The sequence below is a fragment of the Ascidia mentula genome, chromosome 6 (assembly GCF_947561715.1).
Source record: "Ascidia mentula chromosome 6, kaAscMent1.1, whole genome shotgun sequence".
Classification (NCBI taxonomy): domain Eukaryota; kingdom Metazoa; phylum Chordata; class Ascidiacea; order Phlebobranchia; family Ascidiidae; genus Ascidia; species Ascidia mentula.
This window is the reverse complement of record NC_138571.1, coordinates 4,142,887-4,152,716: the sequence shown is the minus strand read 5'-3', so window position 1 is coordinate 4,152,716 and position 9,830 is coordinate 4,142,887. Positions and strand designations below refer to the sequence as shown.

At 42.9% G+C, this 9,830-nt stretch overlaps 1 pseudogene; it reads left to right on the top strand.

Moving 5' to 3' along the window:
* The first annotated feature begins 7,991 nt into the window (after positions 1 to 7,991).
* Positions 7,992 to 9,049, top strand: LOC145906922 (uncharacterized; annotated as a pseudogene).
* The last annotated feature ends 781 nt before the right edge of the window (positions 9,050 to 9,830 follow it).

Genomic DNA, 9,830 nt, shown 5'->3' with positions numbered 1-9,830 from the left:
CAACTCCAATTTTACTCGAATCAGGAAAATCATGTGTTGGTTTATTTCTGTTTCTAAATGCTCAGCAAGGTCAAAACTGAGCAGCCATATTGCCGACAAAACATACCAAAAAAACTTTATTTTTATTGCTATCTCTATTGTAGGAGAGTTTGTGTTAATGGTATTGAATCTGTTTTCGTTATTGGTGAGAATTTGACTTTGACATATATTGATGTTCAAAGCATTTCTGCAGAGGCAACCCGGGAAAATCATAATATTAAAGCTTCAATTACTGCCTGGCGTAACAATTAAATTTTGGCATAAATACCAACATGCACCGTTTGTCAACTGGAAACTCTTGTAATGTTAAATTTACCCATAATTAGTTCAAATGATAACTTTTCCTACTGTTTCACAAAAAGACGTGAGTAATACCAAAAATTCTTGTGAAAACCCATCTGATGAACGGGGGAAACATTCCAAGTCAGATGATGCATAGTTCTTTCGTTAAGCTCATAATAACAACACATGAAGATCAACAGAAGACTGTGCACATTGCACAAATATTGAGCGTGGAAAAGCAACAGGAAAGCAAGTGTATGGAAAAACGTGGAACAGAAATCTTTCAAATGCACGTATAGTTTAAAAGCATTTACTACAAGTAGCAGCTTGAAGAGACACATTAGGACTCATACTGGAGAAAAACCTTTTTAGTGCATAATTTGTTTGAAAGATGAGACCTCACAGGTCGAAACAGTGCGTGTACACACCCTGTCTGCAGCTTACCAATATTATTATGGCTCTTTTGCACATATATTGCATTGGTGTTTTGCCTTTAGCGCTATCGGTTACCAAGCAGATCCGTTTGGCCATAGTGCGCTCCACAGTGGTTCGTCTCTGTTGTTTGGTACTCAGTATAGGGTACCCAACAGATCGACGTTGACCGGACAGGTACCACAAAGTGGAATCTAGTATGCCTGCTAGTGTAAAAGCTAGCAAAGTGCCACTGCAACAGCTGCACTGATGAGACCTCACAGGTCGAAACAGTGCGTGTACACACCCTGTCTGCAGCTTACCAATATTATTATGGCTCTTTTGCACATATATTGTGTTGTGTTTCTTTATATTTTGTTCGTATCGTTGCAAATCATAGAATGAAAACAAGGTACTGTACACGCATTAAAAGGGAAATTAATTGCATTTCAAGTAACACGCACACAAATAATAATCACATGGGAAGGACTGAGGCACATTCCACGCATCACGCGACTGTGGCATGCAAGCGCATTGTTGCCGCCGTATGTAATGAGACCTCAACACCTCCCCACCGAAGATAGAAAAACCCTCCATCAGGTTAATAGTGAAACCGCTCTGGAGGTTTGCGCGATCGCTTGCCACTTTGTGGATTGCTGGCACCGAACGCAGAAGTGCTGGGATTGGTTGGAACGTCTATTTCTGGAGACGGAGACTGCAGAAATCTTCCTTCTTCCACCGGTTCCAAATCTTGGTCAGAAACGTATCGAACGCGTAACTGGTCAATGTGACGTCGCCAGATTGGACCTCGGGGAAACACTTTTCATGAAACATTCGACTGCCAAAACATTTAATAATAGTGGCAGGAACCCAGCGACCATCCTTGCTGTGTCTCGGGCCCATGTATAAAGCATAACATGGATCGCCAGCTTTAAAAGAAATTGTATCTTCGGATTTTCGTGTCGGCCTTACTTGATTACGTTGCATAACGTGTGCTGGTGAAGGTAACAGAGTATAAATTTTTGCTCGGATTTGTCTGCCGTTAAGGAGTTCGCTTGGTGAAAATCCACTAGCGTTGGGAGTACGCCTGTACTGCAACAGAAACTCCTGCAATGCTTCTTTAGGGGGTTTGGAAGACTTCTTCATTGCCTTCTTAAAAGTTTGGACCAATCTTTCCGCAGCGCCATTGGTTGCAGGAAAATACGGTGCTCCTGTCAAATGTACGATGCCCCTTTGCTTGCAAAATTCCTGAAAGTCAGCAGACATAAATGCTTGTGCATTATCCGACACAATAGTGTGTGCGTAGCCGAAATGAGCAAAATCTCTTTCCAGCAACTCCATAGTGGTTCTTGATGACATAGATTGCGTTTGATGTACGCAAGGGTACTTTGAATGTGCATCGATCATCAGAAGCCAGTTACTTCCCAGAAAGTTAAGTGCGTGATCGATATGTAATCGACTTCATGGCTTTTCTGGCATCATTCATGGATGAACTGCTACCTTTGACGGGGCGTTTTGGTGTTCGGCACAAGTTTGGCACTTGTGACAAAGAACTGTAATGTCATCATCGATATTCGGCCAGTAAACTGTGGTCCTCGCCAGCTGCTTCATTCGTTGGATCCCAAAATGTCCAGTATGTAAGATCTGCAGAACAGTAGAACGAAGTGATTCCGGTATGACTAACCGCGAACCATATAGTAGACATCCGTAACTTGTACTCAACGAATCCGCTACTTTGCGAAACTTGGCAACTGGGTCACTGTTTGGCAAAGAAGATGGCCAACCCTCTCTTGTAAAGCGCATGACTTTGGATAAGACCGTATCTTTTCCACTTTCCTTTCGGAGTGCCGAATCGGTGGGTTGCACTTGTAAACTCAGACTGGTGATTGCGCAAACTATGTCGGTGTCCTGTGCACTTTCCTCTCTGTCAAACTCTGCATCTTGCCCAACCGGTAAACGACTAAGTGTATCGGCATTCTGATGTTCCGATGTCTTCCTGTATTCAATCTCGTATTGAAATTGACTCACAAAAAGTGCCCACCTTGCTAGGCGGTTAGCTGCTAAAGCAGGTGTCGCTTTAGTGGGACCAAACAAAGCTATCAGTGGCTTATGGTCGGTCACCAAACCAAATTTCCTGCCAAAAAGATACTGGTAAAACTTCTTCAGCGCGAAAATTATTGCAAGAGCCTCTTTCTGAATTTGGCTGTAGTTGCGCTGGCTTTTGGTCAATGATTTTGACACGTTTGCAATTGGCCTCTCGCTTCCATCTGGATAGCGGTGAAACAGAACTGCTCCAATTCCAACGTTTGCTGCATCGCAGGAAATTCCAAAAGGCAATGAAGGGTCGAAATGAGTCAGAACTGTGTCAGCTGAAAACCATTCCTTCAATTTGCAAAATGCAGCATTCTCGTTCCTGCCCCATTTCCACGCAACATTTGACCTGGTAAGTCGATACAAAGGTTTCGCAACATTTGCGAATTGCGATGGCAGGAACTTGCTGCAGAACTGCACTGAACCAAGAAATGAACGTAGACTTGGCACATCTTCCGGTGGTAACATGTTGACAACCGCATCCAATTTTGAACCTTTGGAAATGCCTTCTTTGGAAAGAATGTGCCCCAAGTATTCCACTTGTGGTAATGCAAATTTGCATTTCTCTATACGACAGCGTAATCCCTTGTCGTTGAGCCTTTGAAGAAGTTGGCGAAGATTGTGAATATGTTCTTCGGCCGTTGATCCGCTGACCAAAAGATCATCCAGATAGACGGTTAAACCTTGCAAATCTTTTGTAATGTCGTCCATTATCGATTGGAAATAGCCTGGAGCGCAGGTTATACCAAATGGTAAAACGTTTTGCAGTAGAACACCTCTGTGTGTACTGATTGCCAGTCTCTTGCGACTCTCTGGCCCCAATCGGATTTGGTTATAGGCGTCAGCCAAATCAATTTTTGTAAAGCTGTATCCACCTCGCAACTTGCGCATTAAGTCTTCAGGAAGCGGAAGTGGATGACGTTGTGTAGATAACTGCGGGTTAACGGTTACAGAGTAATCTCCGCAAACTCGTATCTTGGCTTTGGATTGTCCTGGAAGCGGTGACTTTCGTATTGGAACCACTGGTGTTCCCCACTTGTTAAATTTCACAGGAGTCCAAATACCTCTTGCCATGCCAGCGTCAAATGCCTGGTTGACATCGTCTTGTAACGCAAATGGAACAGGTCTCGGCTTGCAGAATATGGGTTTCACGTCCTTCGTAAACTTTACCTCTAGTTCAAAATCCTTTAAACATCCCAATTCGGTCTTGAAAAGATCTGGGTGTTGTCCACAAAGTTGTTTGCAAGCTTCTTGTAAATAAGTGTCCGGACGTCTATCGTCAGATAATGCGTGCAACTGCTCGTCGGGACTGTGAAGTAGCTTGTCCAACGAAATGTGCAGGGATTGGATAGCGCATCGTCCAAGCAGATTTAAATGCGGCATTTGGGAGACGAAAAATTCCACCTTGTTTATGTTTGGTCCATGTTGAACTTTTGTCTCAAACGCCCCCACAATCGGAACAACATGTTCTGTCGCCGAGTTGAAACGCCGATTTGACTTCTTCAAAAACGGTTTGCCAACTTTTCTCCATGTCTCGACAGAATTAAAGTTTCCGTTTGTTGCGGTGTCCATCTCCAATAGACATGCTTAGACAATAGACTCCAACTTCGTACGTGAAATGACTTGCGGCTTGATCGAAAACAACAAATTGACATTGTCGTTAGATGCCCTCTTCTTTCTGCAAGCTGCCTCCAAATATCCCAAACGTTTGCAAAAACGGCATGTTGCTTTTTTTAAATCGGCAATTGGGTGCAATATGATCTGCCTTTCGGCAGCGGTAGCAAGAAATCTTCTTTTTGAACTGACCTTGAACAATCGTAGTTGGTGATTAACAGCAGTTTTCTTTGCATCCCGAACTTTATGCACCGATCCCCGTGTTCCGTAAACGGTTTCCTTTGCAACCTTGGCAGCGTCTTCAGTTTGGATGGCAACTTCAATAGCACGCGTAAATGTCAGCTCATCAGCGTTGATTTTGAAAATTGCCTTCAGCACTGCCTCATTGGCTATGGAGCAAATAAACCTTGTGCGCAGCGCTTCGTCCAGAGGGTTTCCAATCGAGGGAAAATCACACGTGCCTGCGTCCTGGCGAATGCGTGCAGCCAATTCTTGCACCGTTTCCCCTGGATTGCGTTGCATGTTGCTCCAAAACTTCAAACGTTCCCGAATAACAAATCGCTTTGGATCGAACTGTTCTTTCATAAAGGCTTCGATGTCTTTAACAGAAAGATCGTTGACGGTCTTTGCAGGAGAGCTTTGTCCAGCCAGGTTGGATAAAAGCTTGTACGTTGTGGTAGTTTTGTTGGTCAAAAAAACCTGAGCCACCCTCGTTTCTGGTACAGCATGTGCACGTATAAACGTAGCAAACCTCGACCAATAGTCGTTCCACAACTCCGATGTTGCGTCGAATGACGAAAAGCTTGGCGTAGCAACAGAAGGTGCAGCGTTTCCACGTGAACCAGCCTTTTCAACTAGGGCAAGAATCAACTTCATTTGTTCTTCGTGACACTTGCGTTGTTCTTCATAACACCTTCGTTGTTCTTCTTGCTGTTCATCGTGACGTTTTTGCTGCTGTTGTAACTGTTCTTAAATGAGCTTCGCAACTTTTTCCATCTTAGTGCGAACTTAAATATATTCAATAACAAACTGCGTGTACCTCGTTCAGTTGATTGAATCCGTCCTCGTCGCCAATAACTCTGTTGTGTTTCTTTATATTTTGTTCGTATCGTTGCAAATCATAGAATGGAAACAAGGTACTGCGTACACGCATTTAAAGGGAAATTAATTGCATTTCAAGTAACACGCACAAATAATAATCACGTGGAAAGGACTGAGACACACATTCCACGCATCACGCGACTGTGGCATGCAAGCAGAATGTTGCCGCCGTATGTAATGAGGCGTGACCTCAACATATTGTTTGGAGGTATTCAACGAAAAGGGCAACCTAAAAACACACATTCGGACTCACACTGGAGAAAAATCTTTCAAGTGCTCATTTTGTTGTAAAGAATTTAGTCAGAAAGGCAATTTGAACCAACACATTCAAACTCATACTGGAAATAAACCTTTTAAGTGCACGGTCTGAAAAGTTTCAATCGCAAAGAACATTTAAGCAACCACGTTCGGACTCATACTGGAGAGAAATCTTACAGATGTGACATTTGCGAAAAGTGCTTTTTAACTTTAAATGAAGTCAAGATTTACAAAAGAAATCATTCTACAGAGAAACCATTTAAATTCATTCTGGAGAGAATTCCTTATAGGTGTGACGTATGTGAAAAAACTTTCGCCTCTTCAAGCGAATTATTCACATTCGAACACACAGAAAAAAAATAAAAATAAGTGTGACTTATGTGGTAAGGCTTTCAGCAATTCAACCTGTCTTCGTGTTTACGTTCGAACTTATACCGGAGAGAAAACTGTAGACTCTGAACGCCCGTCCTGCGAAGTCTCATCAATCAACCACTTAAATGCAGACAACAAAACTAAGCTTCCAGTTTTGCTGAATGGAACACCCCAGCAAAGTAAAAGAATCATATTATAATCCGCAAATAAAACTTGTGATTTGGGTGCTGGTGTCTTTGAGAAAGCGAACATGGCCACGTTTTCTGTAATAAGCGAACTCTCTAACTTCAGCTCTCAATGTCTACTGGTATTACACTTGCTGTTGTTTTTGTGTGATGCAGTGACACGACTGCCACACTTAATTTGCACGAATTATCTAAAAGCATTTGGCGATATTGCAATATTCCAATGTGTCTTTTTTAACTTAACTTAATAATCTGTTCTTCTGGCATATATAAAACGTAACTTTATTCACCGACGTTTCGCCTGTTATTCAACAAGGTTTCCTCAAGGTAATTAGACAGGTACAGCACACAACTAACACCAAGAAAACGTACCACCACGAAAAAATAGAACGCTAACACCGCTTGTGAAATCATGTGATGTATAAAAAATGGGCGGGAAAACTACAGTTACAGTAAGTTGTTATAGAGCACCGGGAAGTAAACGCACTGTTCCCTATCATTAAGACAGCGATTGTTCTTGTGGATGTGGAGCGCTTTTAGGAAGAGGCGCTTTGTATGATCCACCTCCTTTTCCAAAACCTTAGCCTTGTCAAATGCGATCTGATGACATTTTAAGGCAGCATGCTTGGCTAACGCTGTCTTATTTGCGTCTTTCCACGCAACGTCGCGGCGCTTTCCTCTTATGTAAAAGAAGGCGCAGCGCGGATTATTGCAACAGGAAGAAAAAGGTGTCGAGAGAAGCTCGATTTGTGGCATGGTAAAAGAATAGATTCGCGGGACAAGAGCGCGAACCAAGAGTGGGTTACGAACATGTCAGACCACGAACTCACACCTGAGCAACATGGTGTCTTAGCGCTTGGATTAAACTTTGCCGTTTCGTCTAACGCTGTACCATGGAAACAGATGTTAGCATCCATTGAGAAGGGCCTTGTTGGCCAACCTGCCCACGTCAAATCTCTGTTGCAAGGCAAGGTGGTAGGGTGTATTCGTAGTCATATCAATGTTACACCCAATGTGCCAAGATCATATTCGTCAGCGATACAAGAACTTAGAAACAATCGCAGCATTGTCATTTTGCCAGCCGATAAAGGAAACCGCACTGTTGTGATGAACCGTCCGAATACACTGATAAGTTGCTGGTACTTTTAGATGACACCACAACTTATGAAATGTTGACGAGAAATCAAACCCCTTCGTTAGAACGCAAGGTAAACCGGTTTGTGGGTTACCTTCATAGAGAAAGAGAAGCGTTGTCGGTTGTAGAGTTTCGGCAGCTACACTGCACGGACGGTAGGACACCTCAGTTGTATGGGCTTCCTAAAGTCCATAAACCAGGCATTCCGCTGAGGCCCATCGTTTCTTTTATTGGCTCTCCAAGCTACATGCTTGCGAAGTACCTCGCAAGAGTCATTGCCCCATTAATTGGCACCGGTCCCTATCATGTCAGGAACTCGCATGAGTTTGCAGTAGAAGTTAGGAGTGTGGAAATAGCGGGAAGAGAGTGTATGGCGTCATTTGACGTTGTCTCCTTATTCACAAATGTACCACTGGTTCTTGCTGTAAAAACAGTCATGGACCGTTTACAAGAAGACGAAAATCTCGAAGAGCGAACGCTATTGTCGCGTGAGGACATTGCTGAAGGGCTTAATTTATGCCTAAACGCGACATATTTCTCTTTTCGAGGGGATTTTTACCAACAGGTATTTGGCACGGCGATGGGTTCCCCCATCTCCGTTGTGATTGCCAATGTGGTAATGGAGACGATTGAAAACAAAGCGCTGGCAACATTTTCATATCCTTCACGTTTTTGGAGACGTTACGTTGATGATACGTTTTGCATTATCGATATTTCGTTCCTCAAGTCCTTCCTTGCCCACCTGAACGGCATTGAGGAATCTATAAAGTTTACTTTGGAGGAAGAAATTGATAAGAAACTACCATTCTTGGATGTGGAAGTATACCGGAACGTGGACGGCAAAATCGGCACTCGTGTCTACCGAAAGCCGACTCACACCAACCGCTACCTTTCCTTCCAGTCGGCGCATCCGCTACAACACAAAAAGGCGGTTGTCAGGTCCCTGATGGAAAGAGCTGATGCCTTGGTCTCAAGTAAAGAAGATTATTATGAAGAGATCACTATCATCCGGAATGCGCTAAGGAAAAACGCGTATCCCTCGTGGATATTACGTCGAAGATCGGCCGTCACACACAAAGACCCGATGCCAACCTACGGCACGGTGGTTCTTCCCTATGTCCCCACACTCACCGAGACTTTGCAGCGAATGCTGACAGATTATGGGATTAAGGTATACATTAGACCCCATACAACACTCCGCAGTTTGGTGTCGCACCCCATTGTCATGGAGGTAGTGGAACCAAAAGGAGTGGTTTATTCAATTCCATGTGGAGAGTGCGAGGGTGTCTACATCGGGGAAACCGGAAGAGCCTTGAAAACCAGAATTAAGGAGCACCGCCGCGACGTTGCGTCGAAAGACGCAAATAAGACAGCGTTAGCCAAGCATGCTGCCTGAAAAGGTCATCAGATCGCCTTTGACAAGGCTAAGGTTTTGGAAAAGGAGGTGGATTATACAAAGCGCCTCTTCCTAGAAGCGCTCCACATCCACAAGAACAATCGCTGTCTTAATGATAGGGAACAGTGCGTTTACTTCCCGGTGCTCTATAACAACTTACTGTAACTGTAGTTTTCCCGCCCATTTTTTATACATCACATGATTTTACAAGCGGTGTTAGCGTTATCCCCTTTTTCGTGTTGGCACGTTTTTTGGCGTTAGTTGTGTGCTGTACCTGTCTCATTACCTTGAGGAAGCCTTGTTGAATAACAGGCGAAACGTCGGTGAATAAAGTTACGTTTTATATATGCCAGAAGAACAGATTATTAAGTTACAATATGCCTGGCAGCAACAAAAACATTATATTTGTGTCGTTTTTTGCTCACAAACAAAGAATATATTTCATGTGTTCGAATGTTTTAATTCCACCGCCATGCTCACGTCAGTGGTTTACACAGATGGCAAATCTAACTTGTGTTATTACCCAAGTTAATTTAAGTCTATGCTTGTACATATTTTTTTCTCCAAACGTTTTCCATGTTCACGGTTTTGTTACCTTTGTGTGATTTTTGTGGGATCTCAGTACGTAGTGCAGCGTACGTATTAAAGTCTTGATCATTTGCATTGTTTACTAATATATACATTTGCCAAACCTAGTTGAGTTGTTTGATAAACTTGAAATGAGCAACCACGTTCAATTTTTTTTAGAAAAAACATTCAGTTGCTTAGGTTTCGTAATGACTTCGTTTGTTTGCTACCGATAACATAATGATAAGCGATGTCAACAAATTTTTAATTAAAAAGTTAAATTAAATTATTAAACTTGCCGTATCAGTCTATATGTGTTAAATTCTTTCTCTGATTGGCACTCTTTTGCAAATGCCATAACGCATACAGAATACAAAAC